The sequence below is a fragment of the Podarcis vaucheri genome (assembly GCF_965113315.1).
Source record: "Podarcis vaucheri genome assembly, chromosome: 5".
Taxonomy (NCBI): Eukaryota; Metazoa; Chordata; class Lepidosauria; order Squamata; family Lacertidae; genus Podarcis; species Podarcis vaucheri.
This window is the reverse complement of record NC_138763.1, coordinates 27,416,919-27,443,302: the sequence shown is the minus strand read 5'-3', so window position 1 is coordinate 27,443,302 and position 26,384 is coordinate 27,416,919. Positions and strand designations below refer to the sequence as shown.

General features: G+C 41.9%; 1 long non-coding RNA gene across 3 annotated transcripts in view; it reads right to left on the bottom strand.

Moving 5' to 3' along the window:
- The window catches only part of LOC309533341, a 249,425-nt gene that overhangs the window by 30,586 nt on the left and 192,455 nt on the right, over positions 1-26,384 (bottom strand). For 2 of the 3 annotated variants that reach the window (XR_014220141.1, XR_014220142.1), the window contains one exon: positions 4,563-4,694. The exons of the other annotated variant lie outside the window; for it this stretch is intronic. This is a non-coding gene — a long non-coding RNA (uncharacterized lncRNA). The remainder of the gene's footprint in view (positions 1-4,562; positions 4,695-26,384) is intronic. 3 annotated transcript variants of the gene reach the window in all.

Below are 26,384 nucleotides of genomic sequence, written 5' to 3'. Positions count from 1 at the left end.
CTTTTTTTCTGAATTACATTTAATCAAGTTCTGCTGAAGATACCACCATGCCTAACTCTTTCCCCCAACTACTACAGAATTGAATGTGACAACTAAAAACATGGAATAAATAAACTGTGAAGTTCCAGGGTATAATCCTGATCCAGCTCATGACTGCTAAATTCCACAGACCTCAGATAACACTCTGAACAAGAAGTTCTGCAGCAAGTGAGCCATCGCTCCAAAGACCTGCTCTTCCGAAAGACTATCCACTGTTATCCCTCATTCCACTCCCCACAAATGACATGGCATTATGTTGCTCTGACAGATGCTTCAATGGTGGTGGTGGTCACCAGTGGCTGGAAGCAGTAAGTTTCCTCCCACTTCCCTGAAATACCCTCCCACTTTTATGAATGGGTATGGGAAATTGCAATGAAATTTTTTGGGTTGATCCCACTGTGACCCTCACATTCATTCTTCCACTCCTCCCAGTTGCCTGCTCAGATTGTTAGAGTGTCAGATCGAAGACAATAAGCACCTCAGGGCAGGACTTGTTTTCTTGATACTATTAATTAAAACACCACTGATGACATTTCATGACCATCATCATATTAGAGCAGGGGTAGGCAACCTACGGCCCGGGGGCCAAATGCAGCCCAATCGCTTTCTAAATCCAGCCCGCGGACGGTCTGGGAATCAGCATGTTTTTACATGAGTAGAATGTGTCCTTTTATTTAAAATGCATCTCTGGGTTATTTGTGGGGCCTGCCTGGTGTTTTTACATGAGTACAATGTGTGCTTTTATTTAAAATGCATCTCTGGGTTATTTGTGGGGCACAGGAATTCGTTCATTATTATTTTTCAAAATATAGTCCGGCCCACCACATGGTCTGAGGGATGGTGGACTGGCCCACGGCTGAAAAAGGTTGCTGACCCCTGTATTAGAGCATTGTAACATTGGTCTATGGCAACCCCAAGCCCAGCCTCCAGTCTCCAACTCAGGCAATTTTTCCACATCCATTCCGCTTAGAAGTCACTTTGGCAAGTAATCTGCATGTCAATTAATTAATTTATTTATTGATTATAATTCCACAGAGTGATGGGAAGGCAATTTCTACCCCAAAAAAACAAGCCTGAAACCCACATGAAATAGATCAAGAAAATTTGTCTTATCCAAGAGTATCTAGAGCTGGCTGATAACCACTTACTCAAGGACCTCTACAATTGGCCACTGGCCAATAATTGTTCATATCATTGAGTCGAAGTCAGGTTTCTTCAGGTGCAGTTTCTATCATGGCCTCCTTTAAGGGAGTTAAGACCACAAGCTCTCTCAGTGCCATATTTACCTCCTCCTGGACCCAGGTAGCTGCTTCCTCCATGCAAAATGTGATAAGCGAAGAGAGGCAAGAAGCAAGCAAACAGGTGGTTGGCTGGCCCTGGCCCAGGATTTTGTCTCACAGACCTTAAGGGTTTAACGATTAAAAATCATTCACAAAATAGGATCAGAAGATGCCGCAACTGACTGATCCGTGTCAACAATTTTTTTTCAAGCCATGGCAGCTGCAAGAAATTTTATCCTCAAAATGCCTAGCAAACATCTTGCGATATACTGCGGTGGATTATTTACATCTCCCACCAAGTCCACAAACCACATGGAAAAGCGGTTGGAAGGCCCTGCAAAGTTGCAAAAACACAAAACAGAAAATACCCAGCAAATATATTATATATATTAACCAAACCATAATAATTATATCTGCAGTTTGATTTACATCAGCCACTAAAGGAAACAGAAAAGAGATGAGTTCTTCATTGCCGCATTTGAAACTGTCAAAGGATAAGGCTTCCCTAATCTCAAATGGGACTGGATACCACAGGTGTGGAGCCACTACTTATAAGGCCCTTTTCCAAGTGCCTGCTAGCATGACGGCCTTCACAGGTAGGTATTTAAGCAGGGCCTCAGTTGTACATAGTACAAAGTATGGTAAACGAATCACCATTTAATTCTACAAACACGAATATAAGCATAAATACAAATATAAATTATGTCATTCAGAATACGCTCCAATGGTCTGTTACAACAAATAGGTTTTGAGTTGCGATCTGGATGCATATAATGTGGGGGAATAATCTGACCTCAGTAAAAAGGGAGTTTCATAGCTGGGGTGCCACCACTGAAAAGGCCCCGTCTTGTGTGGTGACACTCCATGCAAGGCTGGCTCAAGCCATTTTGGCACCTGAGGCGAACCACAAAATGGTGTAGCCTCCCCAAGCTCAAGTGGGGAAGAAGTGGTGCATAAAGATCTATATCAGGAACAAGGGGGGAGGGGTAAAGATCTTCATCAAAACAAGGGCGGTAGTGGAAACCAGCAGCGCCTCCTATTTACCAAGGGGCCACTGTAGAGGTGGCATTGGGGTAGGACTGCCAAGGAGGAGATCGATCCAGCCCCCAAGGAAGTCACCACAGCTGCAGTGGAAGGTGATGCATTCCTTGGAGGATGGATCTGCTGCTCCTGTGGATCCTGCCACCTGAGGCAGTTGCCTCACCTTGCTTCATGGGTGGGCCGGCCCTGAACTCCAGGGCAAATTCACCAAAGACACCACAAGCAGGGCCTCTCCTATGGTAACATCTCTGGGCCTGTAGCCTGACCAAACTGCAAGCCCAGTACCAGCTCTGCACGTTTCTCCGACAATTGGTTTATCACATCTGAACTGGCTCTGTCGATCATGCTCAGATCTTATGCAGGTTTTGGAAACAACTGAATGGCTTTGGTATCGGCCAAGACATGCCTTCTTTTCCTGATGTCCATAGTCATTCGCTGAACATCAAAGGGTCAAATTCAAAGGGACTTTTTGTTTGTTTTCCTTTCCCGTACAGCTTTCTTCTCCCGTGTGATTATGAAAGAGGCTGGCACAACACATGGGACTGCTATGCGAGGCGTCCTCAGCGAGCGGGGCTGCTAGGAAAAGATTTAGGAGCAAAAGCACACATGCGCACACACAAATGGTTAAAATTATGCAGGTTCTGTTTTGTGAATTGAGGAAGGAGAAGCCAGTGTACCGAATGCAACAACAACGGCTCTAAGCTGACATCAAAGCAAAATCGGGGAAGGGGGGAGACGGCTGAAATGACAGCAGCAGCTGCAGCATCTGCCTCTAAATTAGGCTGTGTTTCAAAGTCTACACTCAACTGCTAAGCAGTATAAAGACCCAGGAGGAAGGCTGCCCAAGAAAAAGAGTTTGCTTTCCAGCCTAACACATCAAAGTAACACATGCTAAGAAGAGCAATAAATGCATATGGCATACAGTCACTTGCTGCCTAATTGCATTGGGCTTATGAAGCCCAGAAAAAAAGAAGAAGGGAGGGGGGATACCTTCCACTGATTCCTAGTTTTATAGAGGATTTGAGTCCCCCCTCCCCATGAAAAATGCTGACACAAATTGGGAGCAGATTAGATTCTGCCATTGCGAGGCAGCATCCCATAATTTCAAAAGATGGAGATTTCCACCTCCCCCACCCCCACCCTGACAGTAGGACACCTGTGAAATACAAAGTTCATAATTATATGCTATAAAAAACCAGCAGATCGTGCAGCTGGAAAAAAATATTATTATAATTTAGGAAAAGCTTGATCTTCAACATTCAGATAGAGCTCCTTTTCTGAAATATTATTTTTTTAAAAATTGACAGCTTTGGTGTTATCCAGTGTGAAAAGACTGTCGCTATCTATTTAATTCAATACCTGCCTAATGATATTTGTTTTCATTAGAAATCAGAAGTGATTAATTAGCGCTAGGAGTTTTAAAGGCAGAATTTATTTCTGGCCTTGTGACCCTTTTTCGTTATTGTGCTTGTAACACATTCAACGTGATGTGCAAAGGAAAACACATCAAATCATTTGAATGGTGGGGATACAAAAGTTTGTCTCTTTTTATTCCTTATATTGTACACACAGTCCTGACTATACCTTTCCCCAAAAAAACTACATTAATCATGTGTGAACTATGTTAATTTACAGTTGCTTGAGAAGATGTTAATTGTTATTCCTGTAAAGCTGCTAATTAATGAGAATACTGCTTACAAGCATTTTAGCAACAAGCATCAAATGTATGAAACAAAGTCTTCAAGGAAGATCCGTAACACCGATAGAATCTACCAGCCTGTTTGTTTAGCTTTAAATGAAGACTTGAATGAACAGAGGGTTAAAGTTGCAAAGAAGCAAACATTCATCTATAATGCACTCTGGTAACTTATGCATTAGGAGAAACAATTCCAGCAGAAATGATGCACTGTGCCTGCCACAATGACAATATTACACATGAAATAATATTGGTTTTTATGCTTATGGATTCCTATCAGTTTAAATGAATCCGTTCAAGGGCATCAGCATCAAATATAGAGTGTGTTCCAGCATAGTTCTCATCATGAAAACGACCAGAAATAGTCAAAAACAAAAACAAGACGTATAATGCTTTCAAAAAAGGGGGGAAAGGCAAATGAAAATTGTTAATAGATTGCTTTCAATGATGTGTTTCCGAGTACTGGCTTTTACATCAGAAAATGAAATATGCTAGAAAAATATTACCTTGTTTCCCCTTTATAGATGAAAGACGTCATCATGCCCATCTAACAGTTTGTTAGGGGAACAGGCTTTCCAATGTGAAATCTGGGCATAACCAGGAGCTCTGCATGAGCACAGCAGAGCAAATATGGGGCTCTGAATAGGGTGAAAAGAAACAGAAATTTTAAAAATGGCAACTTTTACAACCAAGTGTGTATACAATCATTTGAGCCTGGGTTGCCCTGCCAAATAGTAAGGAGAATTTCACCAGGCTTCTGATTCCCCAGACTTTGGGACAGGGTGTGAACGATTTGCAAAACTCTTCTCGCCACTTGGCAGGGTTGCTGCAGGCACCACAAGTACACTGTGGTAAGTTCTGACTTGGTAAATGACTGTACGCTATGTTACTCTAGGAACTGAAGTCCGGTAATTAGATTTTAAGAAAACAGCTCTTGCATAATGGTCTGTTTGCTTTGGCTTCCATCCCTTCCCATCTCTAGGAATCGGAACAGTTTATATATAAATATAGACAATGTACACAAACAAAAAATCAGACTAAACAGAACATTTGCAGCAACATCACTGCCAATTAAAGTTTGACCATGAGAACCTAATATAATTGCCAGTTGTATCTGAATCACAGAATCAGAGTTGGAAGGGAGAGCTAGTCCTATAAAGCTTTTTCAACATTGCTAGGCTTATCTGCTAAGTGGCCATCACAGGTAGCAATTTACTGCCCTCCGTTGCCTCAGCTCAGATGAGTTCAAATTGTGAGCAGACGCATTTTGGCTTTTTTTGCTTCATGTGCAAAAATGCCTGAGTTCCAGCCCCTGTCATTTCCATGCTATATGGACTTGGCTACTAATTGAGAGGATGCTTCCAAAAGACTTTTGATCACCACAACATGTAAGTGAAGCATTGTTTACAAGACGACCCAGATTGTCACCAGATTCTGCACACAGATCTGTAGGTGCAGACCATCCGCCAATTCAATCTAGTTTGTTAAGAAAATTCCCAAACTCGGATCCATAGGCGACTCTGTGTCATTTCTCTAAGGTAGTCTATCTTAAAGTTTTTATGTGTTTATATGCCTATCGCATTTTAAAACTTAAAATCCATTGTTGTATATTGTTTTAAATGCTTGTTTTGCTATTGGGATTGTAGTTCCATTTGTGTTTCACAAGCTGGTCTCTGACCGTAATAAATTTCATGTTCGTGAAGCATTGTTTAAAGGCATGGGAGCCAGTGACATACTTGCCAATACGCTGCTTGATTCCAATTTCCATCGGTCCCAGCCAGCATGGCCGGTGATCAGAGATGATGGGAGTTGTAGCATCTAGAGAGCCTTGTGTTGGCTACCAGTGCTTTAAGATATATTCAGGCAAAGGATGCCTCAAATATGGGGATTCTGTAAGTCCTTCCACCCCTGCCTAACCTGATCCAGAGCAGAGCAGATTTAGCAGAATGCAAGAGGATGAGGAATTGTTTAAATCTGCCTCCTCCTCATTTCATTTCATTTTCATTGAATTTATATACCTCCCTATACCCAGGTCTCAGGGCAGTTTAGAAAAAAAAAATCAAAATATATAAAATAAAAATAAAAACAATAATCCAATGACACCCCCGCCCCAAAAAAGAGCCACATTTTAAAGGGTATATGATTTTGATCAGGTCAGCCTAGTTAAAAAGGAACATTTTCGCCTGGCGCCTAAAGGTGTATCATTCATTTCATTTCATTTATTGAATTTATATAGCGCCCTATACCTGGAGGTCTCAGGGCGGTTTACACCAAAAAAAAATCACAATATAGAAAATAAAAATAAAAGCAATAATCCAAACCTTCTCTCCTTCCGCTGATGGAAGCCTCATCATCAGCTGAGCAACATCGTTGGATACAACTCAGCCTAGTCTTCAAACACAGCCTGCATATTCATATCCTCAAATAGTTATGTTTCAGTGGTTCTAAGAACTGGTTTGCTACCCTAAATAATGCAGGGAAAGTGGAATGCAGGGCACAGCAACCTCATGGAGCAAAAATAAAGAAACAGAATGAGTTGTGTCAGCTCATCCCATCATATCACAGCTTGATGCAGTGCAGGGATGGATGTTCACATGTGTACAGAAGTGGATTGCTACAAAGCACATGCAAATTTGAAGCTAGGAGACACTTGTTCCTATGAAGTCAATGCGAATTATCTCTCCCTGGCACTCCTTCACGGTTTTTGCTTGGTTTAGCTTTCATTTTCCCCCAAACGTATTTAAAACTTTTAGCATTGTTTATGCCCACATGAATGCTTGAATATATATTGGTTTTATTTAAATAAGTTAGTGAGGGGTCAGTTAGCTTAGAACAGCAACCTGTTGGGGGGGGAATCAAATTAAGCAGCAAAACAGTTGCTTGGGAGTCAAAACTCCCAAAATTAACATTTTAAGGACAACTCTGGATAAAGTCCATTAGGACAAACGGCTGGTTGATGTAATTCCCAACCTTCTGCCTCTTCATCCCACACTTAAAACTTTGTGCCTTATTTCACACTATGTCCTGTATCTGGAATGCCTCCTCTATCCATCTATCCAAACAATTTCTCTTCCTACTGAACAGTACTCAAAGTGTTTATATTCTTGCACCAAATCTTTCCCTTCCCCTCTTCACTTTTGCCCTGTCCATGTTGCTTGTGTCCTGCACCTTCTTTCTTGGAAATCTCATTCATTACATAAAATTATCTGATTTCATTCAATAGCCTTCTGGGTCGAGCCATGCTAATTCTGTGCCCAATACAGTGCCTAGCACACTGCTGCTTCTAAATAAATGTTTAATGAGAAAAGGAAGGAAAGAGGATGCTTCATAGGAAAGATATTCTAAAATAGTGTGGAGGTCAGATTTTTAGCTGATACGACTCAGCAGAATCCCAATAGCTTCCATACAGTTAGAATGATTTAAGCTAAATCATCAAGCCCACACACAGTACTAGAGCTGATATTACCTAAATGCCTACAGCTCCATAAAATTAAAACTGTATTATTATACTAATGTAATAACATGAATAAAAAATGAATCTGATCTAATGAACGCATGGTTAAAAAAAAAAGTATTAATCTATTTGTTGCTTGTACTGCCTTCTTTTCAAGTTTTCAAGTTCAGAAAATAAAACAATTTGGGTTCCATGCTGTTTTACAGTAAGTTTCAGCCCTCTGAGATTTTCACTAACAACTTATAAATGTCCTGAACCCAGAAATTTGCAACAGGAGTTCTTGTGCTTCCTTAACCATTCCAAGGCCTAACATCACCAGTGTAATTAAGTTTGGTTTTCTTCATTTTTCCCCTGCTGTTAGAAATAAAATGTGTTGTTCAGCTTTCCAATATACAACGAAAACTATATGAATACTAATCTATTTTAACCTCGGTGGAATAGTGAGGGGGAAAGATTGACTTTGATTTTATTAATTGTTTTCTCAAATAAAACAGTTAATGAAGGAGCTGAAGATGCTGCCTCTCGCATTTGTACCAAGAATTTCAAATAAAAATCCCATTTTCATTACCGAAGAAAAGAATAGCAATTGATTCTGCCAGTGTTTAATTGAAGCGCCTACTGTGTGTCAAAATATTAATTTTTTTTAATCTTATCATTAGAAAAGAAGGGAAAGCAGGGAAAATGGGAAAATTCATCCCCTTCTCCTACTGGATTCACTAAAGTTCTTCTCAACTGTACTTCTTGTCATTGTCAGCATTATGTGCTACGAAACTGATAAGATAAATCTATGTGTGGTCTCTTCACCTGTGGTCAATACTAGCATCAATGAAGCTCCACCAAAACCTAATTTTAAACTAACTCCATGGAACAGCCCTTGCTCTGCATGCAGGAGGTCCCAGCTTCAATCACCAGCACATCTCCTCGGAACATCCTCTGTCTAAACCCTAGAGATCTTCTTCCAGTCAGCGTAGCCAATACTGGGCTAGAATGGTCTGACTCAGCTTCTTATGTTTCTATGATTCACTTTTGGAGCCTTCTTCAAGGTAGCAAGAATTATGAAATCAACGTTAGAACTGCAAGATCTCCCAGGGTTTGACTTCATGTGCAGGGCTGGATTGAGGTTTGATGAGGCCCTAAGCTACTGAAGGTAATGGGGCCCTTTATACGTCCATCTGTCCTTTGTCAACAACAAATTGTCGCTGTTTTTTGTGTTGAATATATGCTACATGGTAATTTATAGCATATTTGCACATAACAAAATATGTATTTTATCAAAGTAATTGTTGAACTGAAATACAATTAAGAAGATGTATATTAATAGCGAAATACAATTAAGAAGAAGTATATTAATAGTGAAATAATTATTAAGCTCTAACTTAAAATTTTGGAAATGTACATCCAGGTGTTTTTTCCTTTAATTTTTTGGGGGTGTCCCTAAGAGAGTAGGGCCCTAAGCTATGGCTTGTAAATCCGGCACTGTTCATGCGCATGTTGCAGAATGACCTACATTACAATTTTGTACACAAGCACTCTTACATATGGCCAAGTGGCTCTGAGCGGTGCAATATGGAAAGAAAGAAGCCTCTCTAGGGTTGTGGTTAGATGACACTTTATTCCATCTTCATGATGTTTCCTTACCTGTCGGTTTTTGCATTTCATGTGATCTTTCACAGGACCTAAGGGCCACTTATGAGTCTAGCACTTTACTACTCTTTTCTGCATTGTTTCCGGGGGGGGAGGGGGGAGTTTTTGTAACCCTCGTTAACTTGGAAAATCACAGGAGTTTTGTGTTGATAAAATTTGGGCTCATACACTGGCATACAGTTCTTTCCTGCCAACTAAAATTAAAAAACGAAAGAAAACATGGCAGTATATTGATCAAAAAACCACAATTCCAAAACACAACAATCTACTGCAGTGTGAAAGGAACATTGGAAAGTGGGGCAGTACCGCTAGCACTGTAATTAGTAAAATTAACAGAATAAGTCCCACATCTAAATGCAACCTAGGATTGATTTCTTGTTCTCTATATTAATATATTGAAACTTGCAGCACAATCCTAAGCATGCCTACTCAGACATAAGTGTCATTGAGTTCAGTGAAGCTTATTCAGAAGTATGAGTCTGTAGGATTACAGCCTAAGGGTAGCTTTGGGTAGCATATCTAATTATAATGACCGTTGGCAATAGATAACTTCAAAGCAGCGCAGAAGTTATGTGCAACACTCCCTTCAATGGGCAAAAAGACCTGTTCATTTTTCTTCAGCAAACAAATTCAACCATCACAAATGGAGAGAAAATGACAGTTTCCGTTGGCATGCAGCATTTAAATAAAATGTCGTATGAATACCATGGATGTAATTGGGGGTGGGGGGCCGGAAGGCAGCTGCCCCTCCCCCATATCAAGTAAATAAATAAAAATATTTAACTAACTGACCAGCTGTGTTGCAGATAACTCGGTTCTAGCCTCCCCCCTAATTTAAAGTCTGCCCCTCCCCCAAAAAAAAATCCTGGATTTTTTTAGATGGCATCCACATAATATCAGAGGGGCCATCATCTGGATTTCAAGTGACAGAAATTTTTAAAGCTGTGGTGCCACAATAGAAAAGATACCCGATACACAACTCCTAGTAGTATGATGTTAACAAGGGTCTCCACAGCCAAGCTTAATTCCCTGGCACGACTACACAGAAATAGGCACTCCTTCAACTGTTTAGGTCCCAAGTCACTCAGGGTCACCTGTAAAACCTGCAGTTGTCACTCTATCCAATATATTAAGTTGGCTGGGTCAGTAAGAAAGTTGACTTGAGAACCTAAGTTGCAAAGGATAAAGGGTTGTTTTAGGGGAACCAGCCAAAGATAAGTAAGATGTTTACAGTGGCAGCAGTGAAGTTCACAGAAGGGAAAGAGCACTTCCAAGTGGTGGCCATTTCCAGGTGGGTTTCAATAACATACCTGTAAATTTAGGTTGCACAGTCATGGTTGATTGGGAAGTCTTGTGCAACAAACCCACTTCCCCAAAAGATTGTATAATGAAGAATGTGCTGGAGAAACATGTGCTTTGGTATGATGACATCTAACCTCCCTGCAAATTAATCTGAACAAATGCTGATTAAAAAGCCAGTATCATCTGATCTCCCCACAAACAAAACAGGATGAACGCTCAATAAACAGGTTGTCTGGGAGCACCCTGAATGTGCTGTTCCGCTCCCCCTGCTTCCCTTTCAAAGGCTACAGTGTTTCCTTTAATGAGAGGGTAGGGAAAGCCAAGGTGGGGGTCTGTTGTTAAAAAGTAGGGTGTAAATATTTTTAAATCAACTAAACAATTAACTGTAAAAAGGGGTAATGAAGCTACTTGGAGAAGCAGGTGTCCACCATGACCTGGGCATAGGTGAGGTTTTAATGAAACAGTTTGTTGGGTCTGACTTTTGGTTTACCGAAGACTTCTCCTCATACAAAGAAATGACCCTCCAAATCATTGCAATAATCATTGCAATCTTATCATCAGTAATGCGGCATGATAGCAAAAGGCAAAATATTTATATAATCTGAAGGGAAACCAAAGTATAATACAGCACCGTGGAAAAAATAAAGACTGGCCTTTCTAAGGTCTTACTAATAGATTTAGAGACGTCCTTGTTTGTGTGGTAGTATTTATTGTAAAAGGGACACAGGTGGAGCTGTGGGTTAAACCACAGAGCCTATGACTTGCTGATCAGAAGGTTGGCAGTTCGAATCCCCGCAATGGGGTGAGCTCCTGTTGCTCGGTCCCAGCTCCTGCCAACCTAGCAGCTCGAAAGCACGTCAAAGTGCAAGTAGATAAATAGGTACCGCTCCGGCGTGAAGGTAAACGATGTTTCCGTGTGGTGCTCTGGTTCACCAGAAGCGGCTTAGCCATGCTGGCTACATGACCCGGAAGCTGTCTGCGGACAAACACCGGCTCCCTCGGCCAATAAAGTGAGATGAGCGCCAAAATCCCAGAGTCAGCCATGACTGGACCTAACAGTCAGGGGTCCCTTTACCTTTATTTATGGTAAAAGAAATATGTGGACCTTAAAAACAAGCATTTAAGAGCCAGCCCAGTCAGTGGGCTGGACTAGGACTAGGGAGAAAGTTCAGATCCCCATATAACTGTAAGTGTTACAGTGTAAAGCATTTTGTGTGGCCTCGAGCAGTCACTATTTCTCAGCTTAACATACCTTACAGGCTTGTTGTGGTAATATAGTAGAGAGGAACAGCTGTGAATGCAACTCTGAGATCCATGGAAGAATAATGAAGTACAAATACATATTTTATTGTACTTAAATGTGTGTGTCTTCATAAATTACAGTCCACTTCACAGATGCTAAAGTATAACAGCAGCAAGCAGAAAAGGAACACTGTTTACATCTGGGGGAAAATAGCCTCAATGCAATCTTCATTTTTCAGTAATACACCTTTCCCTACCCCTTCTGTCCATGGTGTGGTTTTTTGTGAGCAAGGAATTCATAGCCTCTGCTAAGTCTTTGATTCACACAACTGATTTATTGTTCCACCACATAATGTTCTATCTATCAACTCAAAATATTTTTTGTTGAAGAACACAACTTCCAGGTCTTTGATGAAATGGCTAAGAAGTTTTACAAACTTAGCCATAACTTTGGACTCAGCCACACAGCTGCACACTTGCTTATTTAACTTAGCAGAATTCATCATGCGAAAGGCTGGATTGGATGAATCCCAAACCGGAATTAAGATTGCCAGAAGAAATATCAACAACCTTAGATATGCAGATGACACAACCTTGATGGCAGAAAGTGAGGAGGAATTAAAGAACCTTTTAATGAGAGTGAAAGAGGGGAGTGCAAAATATGGTCTGAAGCTCAACATCAAAAAAACAAAGATCATGGCCACTGGGCCCATTACCTCCTGGCAAATAGAAGGGGAAGAAATGGAGGCAGTGAGAGATTTTACTTTCTTGGGCTCCATGATCACTGCAGATGGTGACATCAGTCACGAAATTAAAAGACACCTGCTTCTTGGGAGAAAAGCAATGGCAAACCTAGACAGCATCTTAAGAAGCAGAGACATCACCTTGCCAACAAATGTCCGTATAGTTAAAGCCATGGTTTTTCCAGTAGTGATGTATGGAAGTGAGAGCTGGACCATAAAGAAGGCTGATCGCCGAAGAATTGATGCTTTTGAATTATGGTGCTGGAGGAGACTTTTGAGAGTCCCATAGACTGCAAGAAGATCAAACCTATCCATTCTTAAGGAAATCAGCCCTAAGTGGTCACTGAAAGCTGAGGCTCCAATACTTTGGCCACCTCATGAGAAGAGAAGACTCCCTGGAAAAGACCCTAATGTTGGGAAAGATGGAGGGCACAAGGAGAAGGGGATGACAGAGGATGAGATGGTTGGACAGTGTTCTCGAAGCTACCAGCATGAGTTTGACCAGACTGCGGGAGGCAGTGGAAGACAGGAGTGCCTGGCGTGCTCTGGTTCGTGGGGTCACAAAGAGTCGGACATGACTAAACGACTAAACAACAACAACAACACACAGCTGCAAATAAAATGTTTTAAATGTGTTACAAAGTGCAGTATACAAATGTGACACTAGATGGCAACAGTGAGCTATGCAAAATTCAATGTATTTTTCAAAACGTTTTTTAAAAAGCATTTTCATAGCATTTTTTAAATGTGTGTAGATTCCACCTTTGTTGGTTTTCCTCTTCCAGCTCATTGCTCGGCTGCAGCTTAGGAACCTTACAGTATATTGCAAATGATGGCTGGTGGCAAGGAGGTGGACACAGAAATAAATTACTCTCCTGAATAAGGTGGCATTTTTAGCTGCCATCTATGTAAAATAACTTGGATATCCAGGAAATTGATGAATTACACGGAATAGGAAAGGAATCAAGCAGAAAGGAAAGGCAGGCATAAACAAAAAGAAGGCTGAGAAACAACAAAAATGAGAGAAGTACCAGCAGCTGCACACATCTGCTTCAGGTAGGAGACTGTATCGAACCAGCCCTGATTCTCCATCAGACCTAGGTTTTCCATCCTAGGAAGATATGGGCTTAACCTTTAATTTCCCTCTAAATAAATGTTAACAGCATTTGCTCAAATTCCCCCTTGATATGGCTTTGTCTCCTTTCTTCCCTGTTGTCTCCCTGCTGTTTCCTTCCACATCCAACATAAAAATTTAGATAGTATCCCCTCTACCTACCATACACCCCAGTAGTGCCAGAAAAATGTGTTATGCTTGAACAGAAATAAAAAAATATCTTCGTTTTCTCTGTGGATAATATTTCAGACACACAGTGAATGAAATATGCTCTGCAAACATTGGACCCATACAAGATACTACTTTTCTTTATGGGGTCCCCATCCACACACCCCTACCTGTTTTGCCATCACAAAATTTATTGGTGTTTCGTGCATACTTTTCTCCCAGTTGCTTTATGCTGCCATTAGAGGGCAGAAAAGAGTAAGTGTGTGGGCAGAAAATGCACATCCAAACCTATAATCTGCAAAGAAAAGAAGCGATGAGATTTAGATAACAAAAAGAGAGAGAGAGAGAGAGGAAAGGACATTGTTTTAAATGAGTCATCAGAGATAATGTGCTGAACTACGAATAATGAATCTTGCAAACTAAAACATTTCACATCTCCGTACAGCTGCCATCTTTTGGAAGGAAGATGAGAAGTTGCTGCTGGCATTGGCAAAACAACACTAGGTCAATAACTCCTTTATCTAACAGCAGCAAAAAGAGATGAAAACATTTCTATGATACTCTTGTTATAAGAGAAAATAGATGTCAATTTTTACCTTTGTATGCACAATCTATTTGTTTAATTTCATTAGGAATGTGAAATCTGAAAAGGCAGGTCTCCATTGTAGTCACAGAAAAAAGGTTGCTGCTTCTTTTTTAATGTGTTTGTTTTTGTTTTGCACTGAGAGGTTAAAACATAAAGATCATTCTGAAAACGACAATTGATGCAGTTCACAGAATGTTTATATACCTGGCATCTCTTGTACTTCCTGAAAGGGCAAAGGAATAAACATTGGGTTAGCATATCCAGTTTATTGAGGGGTGGGAGACGATACCAGAAGTAAAATGTGTACCAGGTTCAAAGGCTTTCTCTTGGATATAGCTAGCACTGAATTGCCCCCCAAAAGTGCATTTTAAGAACTGTTGTTTTGGTTAGGGAAAGGGAAAAGTAAATCTAGATTAAATAGGGAGAAATAAACACTGTCATTTTGAAACTGATGACAAGGTGTGGACTCTGCCAGAAAAAAGACCCAACAACCTTGCATGCAGGAGAAGCACTGTGGACCGATAACACAATAAGAACCTGTCTGGTAGAGGGATCTTTTGTTTCAATGGACAGCTCTAGCATTTAAACACCGGGAATTATTTCTGAGACCACACCAATCGCAGTGATTTGAAGGAAGGAAGTTGAAGCAAATTAACAGAGTTTTTCCCCCCATGTGGGTCATCCTTCTCCTTTGGGTTTTGGCTCTGAAAGCAGAATTTAAGAGGCAGACTATTGGAATGGCCTGCTTCTTTCCCAATTGTCCCAAACAATTACATCTCCACATTCTCTTTTATCTTGACAGAGGACATTTCCAGAACAGGGGGAAGGGAGGCAAAGGTGAAGGAGAGACTTTCCCAGGTGGTTTTTATATATTTATATAATTAAGGTAATATTACCTTGTGCAATACGCAGTAAGCCCCTTGACCTATTTGTTTGATGTTTGGTAGATTCCTTACCCAGGGGCATTTCCTTTATGTCCCCAGTTTTAAAACTGACTGTCCACACAAAAAAACACACCAAACTGGGGGAAGAAATGTGATGTCTATCTTGCAACCCAAAAAAGATCACCCAGTGAACTTCATGGCTGAGTTGGGAATTTGAACCCTGGTCTCCTACATCCAAGTTCAACACTCCAACAACTAAAATCAGAAATGTCAGGTCATACATTTTTTGAAAAATCATAGAGTGAAGCTTATTAGTAAATATGCATATACATAGATATACATATTCGGAAGGTCCAAAAGAAGTAAAATGAAACAGCTTCCTATTCATGAACTCTTTCAAAAGGAGATGTCTATTTCATAGAGTGTTCCCTTTCCATCAGAGAGGGAGAAAGGTGGGCCTCACTAGAAAGGGAATTACAAAGCCAGTGCGAAAACCTTTACCTTTACCTTCTCCTTTTTACCCAATAGTTGAGTAAATGGTCGCTCCAAAAATGGCAACAAATAAGCCTCTTTAAATAATCAGTTTGCACCTGGGAGAAAACAGCTGTTCCTGTTTATCAGGGACAGTTCCTGTTTTCAGGTTCCTTTCACTGGAAAATGACTGCCTCTATTTTTTTTGAATTGTGGAAAATGCCTCATTAAAATTTCATTAGTGCAATTTTCTAGCATTATCATTCTTGAGGTCTGGTACCCTAGCAACAATATATTCTGGCACAGTTATATTTTTGAGTGTATTTTTTATAAAATAACGGGGATAGGGGTGGGGTGGAACTTGCAAAGAGATATGTGATGTGAGCATAGAAGTGTTAAATGCATACCCCTATTTCCATTGGTAAACTGGTTTTCTATTATTATTTATAGTTAGCAGAATTTACATACCGCTTGATTGCAGTAAAACCTCTAAGCATGTCCTGTTTCCCACTTGCTGACGCAGAATTCAGACTCATGGCTCAGGTGGTGTGATTAAAATCTTTCCACAGCAGGAGGGGGAGACATCAGTGACTCTTCACCAGCCTGACTCATCTCTGCCTCCCCCTCGCCAGATTCAGCTTCTGATTCTTCACTCCTCTCTGCCACAGACTCTCCCAGCTCACTAAGCCCAGTTACCCGTTCAGCTTCTCTCTAACCAATCACCATCATCCCACCACCATTCCCTGGGCTCTGAGCCTTCTCCCCTTAGTGGTTCCTGAGCTTGTTCCTCCCACCATTCCTCTGTCAGTATTTTCATCCCTCCCATTGCAAAGATCACCTGATCATGTTGTTTTACTTTCATACTGAGAGAAAGGAGGGGGCGGAAGCTACTCTTTGAGACTTCCATGTCTAGTACTGTTGTACTTTTTCTTTTGTACTTTTTGTGCTTTTTCTTAAAAAGCAGAGACATCACCTTGCCAACAAAGGTCCATATAGTTAAAGTTATGGTTTTCCCAGTAGTAATGTATGGAAGTGTGAGCTGGACCATAAAGAAGGCTGGTTGCCGAAGAATTGATGCTTGCATGGAATCAATTTCAATCCGTTACCCCCGAGGATGTGGACAGGCTGCTTGGACGTGTGAAACCAACCACCTGTCTCCTTGATCCTTGCCCATCCTGGCTAATAAAAACAAGCCGGGAAGGGCTGGTCGATGGGCTCTGTGAGGGAACATTCCCAGATCCGCTGAAAGAGGCAGTCATTAAACCGCTTCTTAAAAAAACATCTTTAGACCCGGCCAGTATGGCCAACTATCGCCCAGTCTCAAATATTCCATTCTTGGGCAAGGTGATTGAGCGCGTGGTTGCTGAACAACTCCAGGCACGCCTGGAGGATGCAGACCATTTGGACCCCTTCCACTCAGGATTCAGGCCTCATCATGGGACTGAAACTGCCTTGGTCGCACTGGTTGATGATCTCCGGCGAGCTTGGGACAAAGGTGAGAGTTGTTTCCTAGTTCTGCTGGATCTCTCAGCGGCCTTTGATACAATCAACCATAACATCCTTCTGGACCGTCTAGAGGGGCTGGGAGCTGGGGGCACTGTTATACAGTGATTTCGCTCCTTCCTCCTGGGCCGTGTTCAGAAAGTGGTGTGGGGGATGAGTGTTCAGACCCCTGGGCCCTCACTTGTGGGGTGCCTCAGGGTTCCGTCCTCTCCCCCATGCTTTTTAACACCTATATGAAGCCGCTGGGAGAGATCATCAGGGAGTTTGGACTGGGTGTCCATCAATATGCAGATGATACCCAGCTCTATCTCTCTTTCAAATCAGAACCAGTGAAGGCGGTGAAGGTCCTGTGTGAGTGCCTGGAAGCAGCTGGAGGATGCATGGTAGCTAATGGATTGAAGTTGAATCCTGACAAGACAGAAGTACTGTTTTGGGGGGACAGGGGGTGGGCTAGAGTTGAGGATTCCCTGGTCCTGAATAGGGTAACTGTGCCCCTGAAGGACCAGGTGCGCAGCCTGGGAGTCATTCTGGACTCACAGCTGTCCATGGAGGCGCAGGTCAATTCTGTATCCAGGGCAGCTGTCTACCAACTCCACCTGGTACGCAGGCTGAGACCCTACCTGCCTGTGGACTGTCTCGCCAGAGTGGTGCATGCTCTGGTTATCTCCCGCTTGGACTACTGCAATGCGCTCTACGTGGGGATACCTTTGAAGGTGACTCAGAAACTACAACTAATCCAGAATGCGGCAGCTAGACTGGTGACTGGGGCGGCCGCCGAGACCACATAACACCAGTCCTGAAAGACCTGCATTGGCTCCCAGTACATTTCCGAGCACAATTCAAAGTGTTGGTGCTGACCTTGAAAGCCCTAAACGGCCTCGGTCCAGTATACCTGAAGGAGCGTCTCCACCCCCATCGTTCTGCCCGGACGCTGATGTCCAGCACCGAGGGCCTTCTGGCGGTTCCCTCATTGCGAGAAGCAAAGCTACAGGGAACCAGGCAGAGGGCCTTCTCGGTAGTGGCGCCCGCCCTGTGGAACACCCTCCCATCAGATGTCAAAGCGATAAACAACTACCTGACATTCAGAAGACATCTTAAGGCAGCCCTGTTCAGGGAAGTTTTTAACGTGTGATATTTTAGTGTATTTTTGGTTTCTATGGAAACCTAGCCAGATGGGCGGGGTACAAATAATAAATTATTATTATTATTATTATTATTATTATTATTATTATTATTATTTTGAATTATGGTGCTGGAGGAGACTCTTGAGAGTCCCATGGACTGCAAGAAGATCAAACCTATCCATTCTGAAGGAAATCAGCCCTGAGTGCTCACTGGAAGGACAGATCCTGAAGCTGAGGCTCCAATATTTTGGCCACCTCATGAGAAGAGAAGACTCCCTGGAAAAGACCCTGATGTTGGGAAAGATTGAGGGCACAAGGAGAAGGGGACGACAGAAGACAAGATGGTTCTGACAGTGTTCTTCAAGCTACGAACATGAGTTTGACCAAACTACAGGAGGCAGTGGAAGACAGGAGTGCCTGGCGTGCTCTGGTCCATGGGGTCACAAAGAATCAGACACGACTAAATGACTAAACAACAACAACAACACTTTTTCTTTGTTTTGTCTAGAGACAGGATGGCTGTATGAGAGCTGCTCCTCTCATACATGTTTGTTATGTTCTTTTATTTGATTAATTGGTAGAAATAAATTAGGTATGAAACAAAACCTCCACAGTTTTGCTTCCAAATAATTTTTATTAATTTTACAAATATTTTAATGCGTGACATTGTAGTTTGCAACATAAACATTTGGCTCCCTGAGCCTCCTCCCCAACTGATGGTTTTCAAACCTAATCTCTATATATTGCATTTTCCTGTATTTATTATTCCTCTTAAATCATGGTAAAGGTAAAGGGACCCCTGACCATTAGGTCCAGTCATGACCGACTCTGGGGTTGCAGCGCTCATCTCGCCGAGGGAGCCAGCGTACAGCTTCCGGGTCATGTGGCCAGCATGACTAAGCCACTTCTGGTGAACCAGAGCAGCGCACGGAAATGCCGTTTACCTTCCCTCCGGAGCGGTACCTATTTATCTACTTGCACTTTGACATGCTTTTGAACTGCTAGGTTGGCAGGAGCAGGGACCGAGCAACGGGAGCTCACCCCGTCACGGGGATTCAAACCACCGACCTCCTGATCAGCAAGTCCTAGGCTCTATGGTTTAACCCACAGCGCCACCCACGTCCCTGTTAAATCATAACCTTATATCATACTTACTTAACTATGATACGTAATAAGTGATAAAATTAACCTTATGAAATGTCCTATAACCCTGCTGGCGATGTTAATTGTTTATAGTTGTCTTTCAGATGTATCAGGCTACCTTACCCTTCCAGACAGAGATGCCTGTACACAGGAAACTACATCCAGTTCAGTATTGTCTATGCAACTAGCTGTCAGTGTCTCTCCAGAGTTTTTGGAAGGACGAGATGCTGTTTTCCAACATTATCTTGTGATATTGGGGATCAACCTGGCATCTTCTACTTGCAAAGCATGTGCTGTACATTTCCTCCCCTAAAATGTTGCCCAAATGAATTCTGAAATAATGTGTACAGATTAAAGTCAAAGTATGCAAATCAAACAGGAAGTTTCTCCTAGTATTTAGTCAAAATCCTCTTCCTTGCAATTTCCATCCACTGGCCCTTGTTTCACCCTCTGGAGCAACTGAGATTAAGTCTGCCCCATCTGCTGCATGACAGTTCTTCAGATATTTGAAAGCTACTGTGAAGCCTACATGTGAAAGCCATGTAATCCAGGTAGTGAAGACTGAAGATGAAGAAGAGTTTGGATTTGATATTCCACTTTATCACTACCCTGAGGAGTCTCAAAGCAGCTAACAATCTCCTTTCCCTTCCTCTCCAACAATGAACACTCTGTGAGGTGAGTGAGGCTGAGAGACTTCAGAGAAGTGTGACTAGCCCAAGGTCACCTAGCAGCTGCATATAGAGGAGCGAGGAATTGAACCCGGTTCACCAGATTACAAGTCCACTGCTCTTAACCACTATACCACACTGGCTCTCAGACTTGACAGACGGGCAGGGGAAGGAAGTGTGACCTCACCACTCTCTCTCTCTCTCTCTCTCTCACACACACACACAGAGAGAGAGAGAGAGAGAGAGAGAGAGAGAGAGAGAGAACTGCACACACACAGTGGTAGAGGAAGCCGCTTAGGCGCCTGGGGCAGTGCGCCCAGGGACAGGGCGAGGCACACAGCGGGGCCTCTAGAATCTACCTCCTCCTACTCAGCTGCCCTACGGCTGGGGGGGAGGTGTTGGAGATTCATTCCCCATGTCTGCAGTCATGGGATTGTTGTCTATCACATGATGGTGTATGCTTTCATTCCACAGTGTGGGAAGTGAAGGAGACAGGATGTTTGTGTTACTGTGAAGTGGGACTATTGTCTTTTGTTTTTTCCTCTCTTCACTGTCTGATGAGAAAGAGGAAGGAGCAAAGTCAGAATGCTCCGAGTGTTTTATATGAAAATGAATGTAGATTAGCCAAAATGCTGAGCTACTGAGGTCTGTTACGCAAACTGAGAATACTCTGCAGATCCCTAAGTGTGCTAATGCCATTTGGCATTAGTCGCTGTGATGTTCGGGCAGAAGAAAGCTTTTGAAGCTCCCGAACGATCGACCAGGAGAGAGATAACATGCCAGTCAGGCATGTGTCTCTACCAGGGTCCTACACAAGAGTAGGATGCTCCTAACAGGAGGCAGCAAGCGGACCGTTTGGGCAGCGGGGAGCCTGCACACACCCAAGCCACTGCATCTCTCCCAGGACCCACAGTGAATGTCGCCCAGCATTTTATCACCCCCCTCAGTGGTGACACCTGGGGCGGCCCACACCCACTGCACCCCCCTTCCTCCACCCCTACACACACAAAAACAATTGCAGTTGAGTAAGGAGAAATGCCTGAATATGGCTTTTGTCTGCACCAATTGCCCCATGTGTTCTATTGGCATGAAGCAATGATTCTTCAACATAAACTTCATTGGACTGTTTATGTTGTGCGAATGCCAAATTATTGTCTTCCAAAGCAATTACTCTATTCCAAACTTTAAAATGGAAAGTGTAATGCTGGTGGTCAACAAAAGAGGTATAACGACTCTCTGAAGGCAAATCTTAAAAAATGTAGTATAAACACCGGCAACTGGGAAACACTGGTGAGTGCTTTTACCAAAGGTGTCATGGGCTTTGAAGATGCTTGAACTCAGGACGAAAGGGAGAAACATGCTAAGAGGAAAGCACACTTGGCAAACCCTCACCGTGATCAACTTCCGGCCGGAAACCTATGTCCCCACTGTGGAAGGATGTGTGGATCCAGAATTGGTCTCCACAGTCACTTACGGACTGACTGTTAAAACCGTTTTTATGGGAGACAATCTTACTTGGCTATGAGTGAAGAAAATTGGCTTGAGAAAGACAGAGATAATGCAAATTCAGGATAAAAACCTTGGTCAAGCAACAAGTTGATACAACTTTGCACAGAAGATTGCTGTAATTTCAGCGCTTCTGTCCTTTCACAAGATCACTTAAAATATCACACCCCAGTCCCTGGCAGCATGTCACACTGCACTTGTAGAGTCTTAAATTAATTTCTAATAATTATACCCCATTACTGTTAAAAGAAATGTATAATTTCTTCTCAGAGGTTTTGGGAAAGTGCTAACATTTAACTAGAGAAAGTAATGTAAATTTACATCTTGTTAAAAAAAAAAAAGGAAAACCTGGAGGTGGGGTGGAACCAGCCAAATATTCTTAAAGGGTTGTCCTTAAATGGCATGAGGGGTGGAGAAGGAGGGAGGGAGACAGAAAAGAAAAAGTAACTAGTTATCCTCTAGAAGAAGAGTTTGGATTTGATATCCCGCTTTATGACTACCCGAAGGAGTCTCAAAGCAGCTAACATTCTGCTTTCCCTTCCTCCCCCACAACAAACACTCTGTGAGGTGAGTGGGGCTGAGAGACTTCAGAGAGAAGTGTGACTAGCCCAAGGTCACCCAGCAGCTGCATGTGGAGGAGCGGAGATGCGAACCCGGTCCCCCAGATTACGAATCTACCGCTCTTAACCACTACACCACACTGGCTCTAGAACAGCTTTTCCCAACCTTGGTACCCCACAGGTTGCTGGACTACAGCTTCCAGCAGCGCTAGTTGTCAGGGCTGAGTGGAGTTGTAGTCCAACAACATCTGGGGCCCCAGGGTGAGAAAAGCCATCCTAGAATATAGAAATTTCACAATCACAACTGGTGACAACAATGCTCCTGAATACCAGTGGCTGGAAACCACAGGAGGGAATAATGCTCTTGTGCTTGAATTCTGCTTGTGGGTATCCTACAGGCATCTGGTTGGTCACTGCAAACAAAATACTGGACATTGGTCTGATCCATCAGGCTCTCCCTATGTTCTTAATGGCTTGGATCCAGACTAACAGAGCAATCCAAACATCGATCAATTCAAGTGTGTTTCAATGAGACTTAATAATGACTCAATTTGGATCTAACCCACTGTTTTGTAGCAAAGAGGTATGCGTTTCATTTGTAACATTGCAACATAGTTATCACAGAAGAACTAGTATAACCAGCTAACTCTACATGCCCCAAGGAACCTCATCTGCTCTCACTACTGACCTGGGAGAACCACAGCCTGTCAGTGTTGACAAAGCTGTATCAGATGGACCTTGTACTGTGTAAGGCAGATTCTGATGCTGCAACGTTGTTATGTTTAGGAACACTTCAGGTTGAGAACTGTGGTCAAAATAAGTTTTTTTTATTAATAGTAACAGCCTGAATTGTCATTCCTGTTCATGAACACAGCTAGAAAGGAACAACACTGGCATAGTCTCAGACATGGGACTCAGCTATATTACTTTGCTTGTTTTTAAAGTGCTTTAAATGCGTTATAACTATGCAACAACAGATGGTGCTGTAGAGCACAAAACTTTTCTATGCAATTTTACATAGGGTTTTTTTCTTTTGTTATAACAATTTAATTTATGACTTATTTATAGAGATTTTTTTTCTGGTGTGTAGATCCATCCCAGGTCACAAAGTGGTGAGGGTCAGGGCAGAAGTTTTTATTATTATTTAAATAATAATAATAATTAAATTTCTTACCCATCCTCCACCATAAGGTTTAAGGGCAGATTACAACAATGAAATATCCAATTGTAAAATGAACGAAGGAGTAACAACCAAAAAGCAAATTATAAAGATAATTAAGAACAGTTCCACAAATAAAACAATTATAACAATCCCATATACAAAAGAAGTTTGAAAATAGCTCCAGTACACATTGGGATAAAGAGTAGGATCTCCACTTAAAAGGCTTGTTGAAAAAGGAAGCCATGTTAGCTATGTTCTGCCTCTATTGTCAGAGGTATTACGCCTCCTAATGCCAGTTGCTGGGAACTGCAGGCAGACAGAATTCTCTTGTACTTATGTGCAGGCTTCCCACAAGCACCTGGCTGGCCACGATGAGCACAGAATGGCGAAGTAGATGGGCCATTGGCTTGATCCACCAGACTCATCATATGAAGGTATTCAGCTGGTGCTGAAAACACAAGAGATGGAATCTGCTCAACATGTAATGGGAGGGGATTCCAAAGGCTAGGTGCCAGCACACTAAAAGCCCAATTCCTCTATTATATGGGATGGCCCTCCTACTTTCTTCAGGAGGCTCTCTCCTACAGAGTACACTGTTTGATTGCATATATTAAGAGTCATAGTGTTCTATGTCACAGCCATGTGACCTTTATTGTTGCTCATTTCCCTTGTAAATCATATATCGTGTCTTAGGTAAAGGTAAAGGGACTCCTTAGGTCCAGTCGTAACCGACTCTGGGGTTGCAGCGTTCATCGCTTTATTGGCCAAGGGAGCCGCCGTACAGCTTCCGGGTCATGTGGCCAGCATGACTAAGCTGCTTCTGGAGAGCCAGAGCAGCACATGGAAATGCTGTTTACCTTCCTGCCAGAGTGGTACCTATTTATCTACTTGCACTTTGACATGCTTTTGAACTGCTAGGTTGGCAGGAGCAGGGACCGAGCAACGGAAGCTCAACCCGTCGTGGGGATTCAAACCACCAACCTTCTGATCAGCAAGTCCTAGGCTCAGTGGTTTAACCCACAGCGCCACCCGTGTCCCCTATCATGTCTTAGTTATCCTTATATTCTTTGCGATCTTCACTGAACTGTTGCTTTTGACTGCAGCAAAGAAATGGGATCTGAGCTTGCACAGCATAGTAACAACAAGCTTGAGTTATTTTCTTTTTCTTTTGGTCTGGACCAGTACCAGTAGAAGGCCCAGATTACAGTAGGTGACTCAAGAAATTAAACCTCATTGAGTTTAGCAGATCTTTTTTTTCCCCCAAGTAAATGTACTTGGAATTAAGGTGTACAATTTAAACTAAGTAGTTCATCCACAAAATACACAGAGCATTTAAAAAAAAAAGTTTATCTCCATGGACTTGCTGTGTATGAAGCCTAATATCAGTCCAGAAATTGATTAGGGTTTGCCGTCTAGTTAAAAGATATAGCTGTACACAGAGTCACAGCCTGGGTTCATTTATCCTTTTCATTTGTAGTGCTCCATATTATATGAGTGCAGATCGATTTGAATCTCTTTAATATTCATGATCCTCTCACCAGTCTGAGTGAAAGAGATAAAGATTTTGATGGCAATCTGAAGAACTTGATTAACAATGCACTAATCATCAGTACCATTGACCTGATTTTTTTAAAAAAATGTTTTCTATTCATCCATCATTCTATTACCAAAGATGATTGCATTACCTTACTATTTTTTTACCTAAATAAAACCACATGAGTTGTAAATATCATGTCTTCTTTATAAAAAAACCCACAAATGCACCTTGAAACCAAATTAATTTAAACTAAAAAAAAATTAAAACGACCTATAATAACCAATTAGCACATGAACAGGGGAAAGCAACTTACAAGTGGCCCCCGATAAACCAAGTCACTTTGACTTCCTGTTAATAAATGTTAAATTGTGCCAAGGAATTAATTTTGCAATAAATTGTTATTGTTGTTGTAATATCTAACTAAAGCATATTACCAGGAGTAATTATCCATATATCAGAATGCATTGAATGTAGTGTGTGCACTATAATTACTCCCCAAATTGCTTATCATTCAAATGGTAATTTTAGCAATAATGTTGCAGTAGCTATAACTTACCTTTCATCTGCGGAGAAGTAGTTTATAATCACTACACCAACCTGAATGTTGCACATGTAACAGAAATCACAAGTAGCAAAATATATAGCAAGGCAGGTATACTGCTTACTCAAATTCATCCATTTGTTCTACCATGGTTATCAGAAAAGGTGTACATGGTATAATTGCTAATGTAATGTATCTCTTGCCAACCTGGTGGTCTGCAAAAAGTTTTGGATTATCCCTCCCATCAGCTAGGGTTGCTGGGCTTTGGGGGGGGGGGCAAAATCACAGAAAAGACATTTTTGAGCTATTTTTAAGGAAAATTGGCAAAACCAACACTGCCAACACAGGTTGTCATACGTCCAGATTTTCCTGGACTTTTTTCTTTCCATTTCCTCCCAGACACTGCTTCGACCCGCAGTATTACGTGTATGTCAAGGAACATCCAGAGGTATTTCAACCCTACTCAGATCCAGCCTGTTGGAATTGTAGTCCAAAACATCTGGAAGGCACTAGTTTGCCAATGGTGGTTGTAGTACAACTTTGTGAGTGATCAACAAGGATCTGGATCTGTCTTCTGATTCCTCTCCCTGTAACGTAGGTAAACTTTGGAAGAGTAATTTTGTGCCACCAGTTAGTTTTCACACGCATGTTTATCTTTAACTGACAGCAGTAGCATCAAATGAGGGTTTGAACAAAGGAATGTGTTAATTATTGCAGGTAGCACAGTCATATCAGTGACATCAATTTAATGAGACAGGTTATACTTTCATTCAAGAATATTCAAAGCCTGTTCAGGCTTTAACACAGAATAGGATAGAATGCATGGAGGGGACATTTTAACCACTAGCCCCAGAACCTGTTTAAACATTTTCTTTTCCCAGTACCTATGTACATATAGCCAAATGTGGGCCGGGTATTTCTTGTACATTCAATCAGTATTGTATACTTTGAGAATAAGTGTCATGAGGCAAGAGTC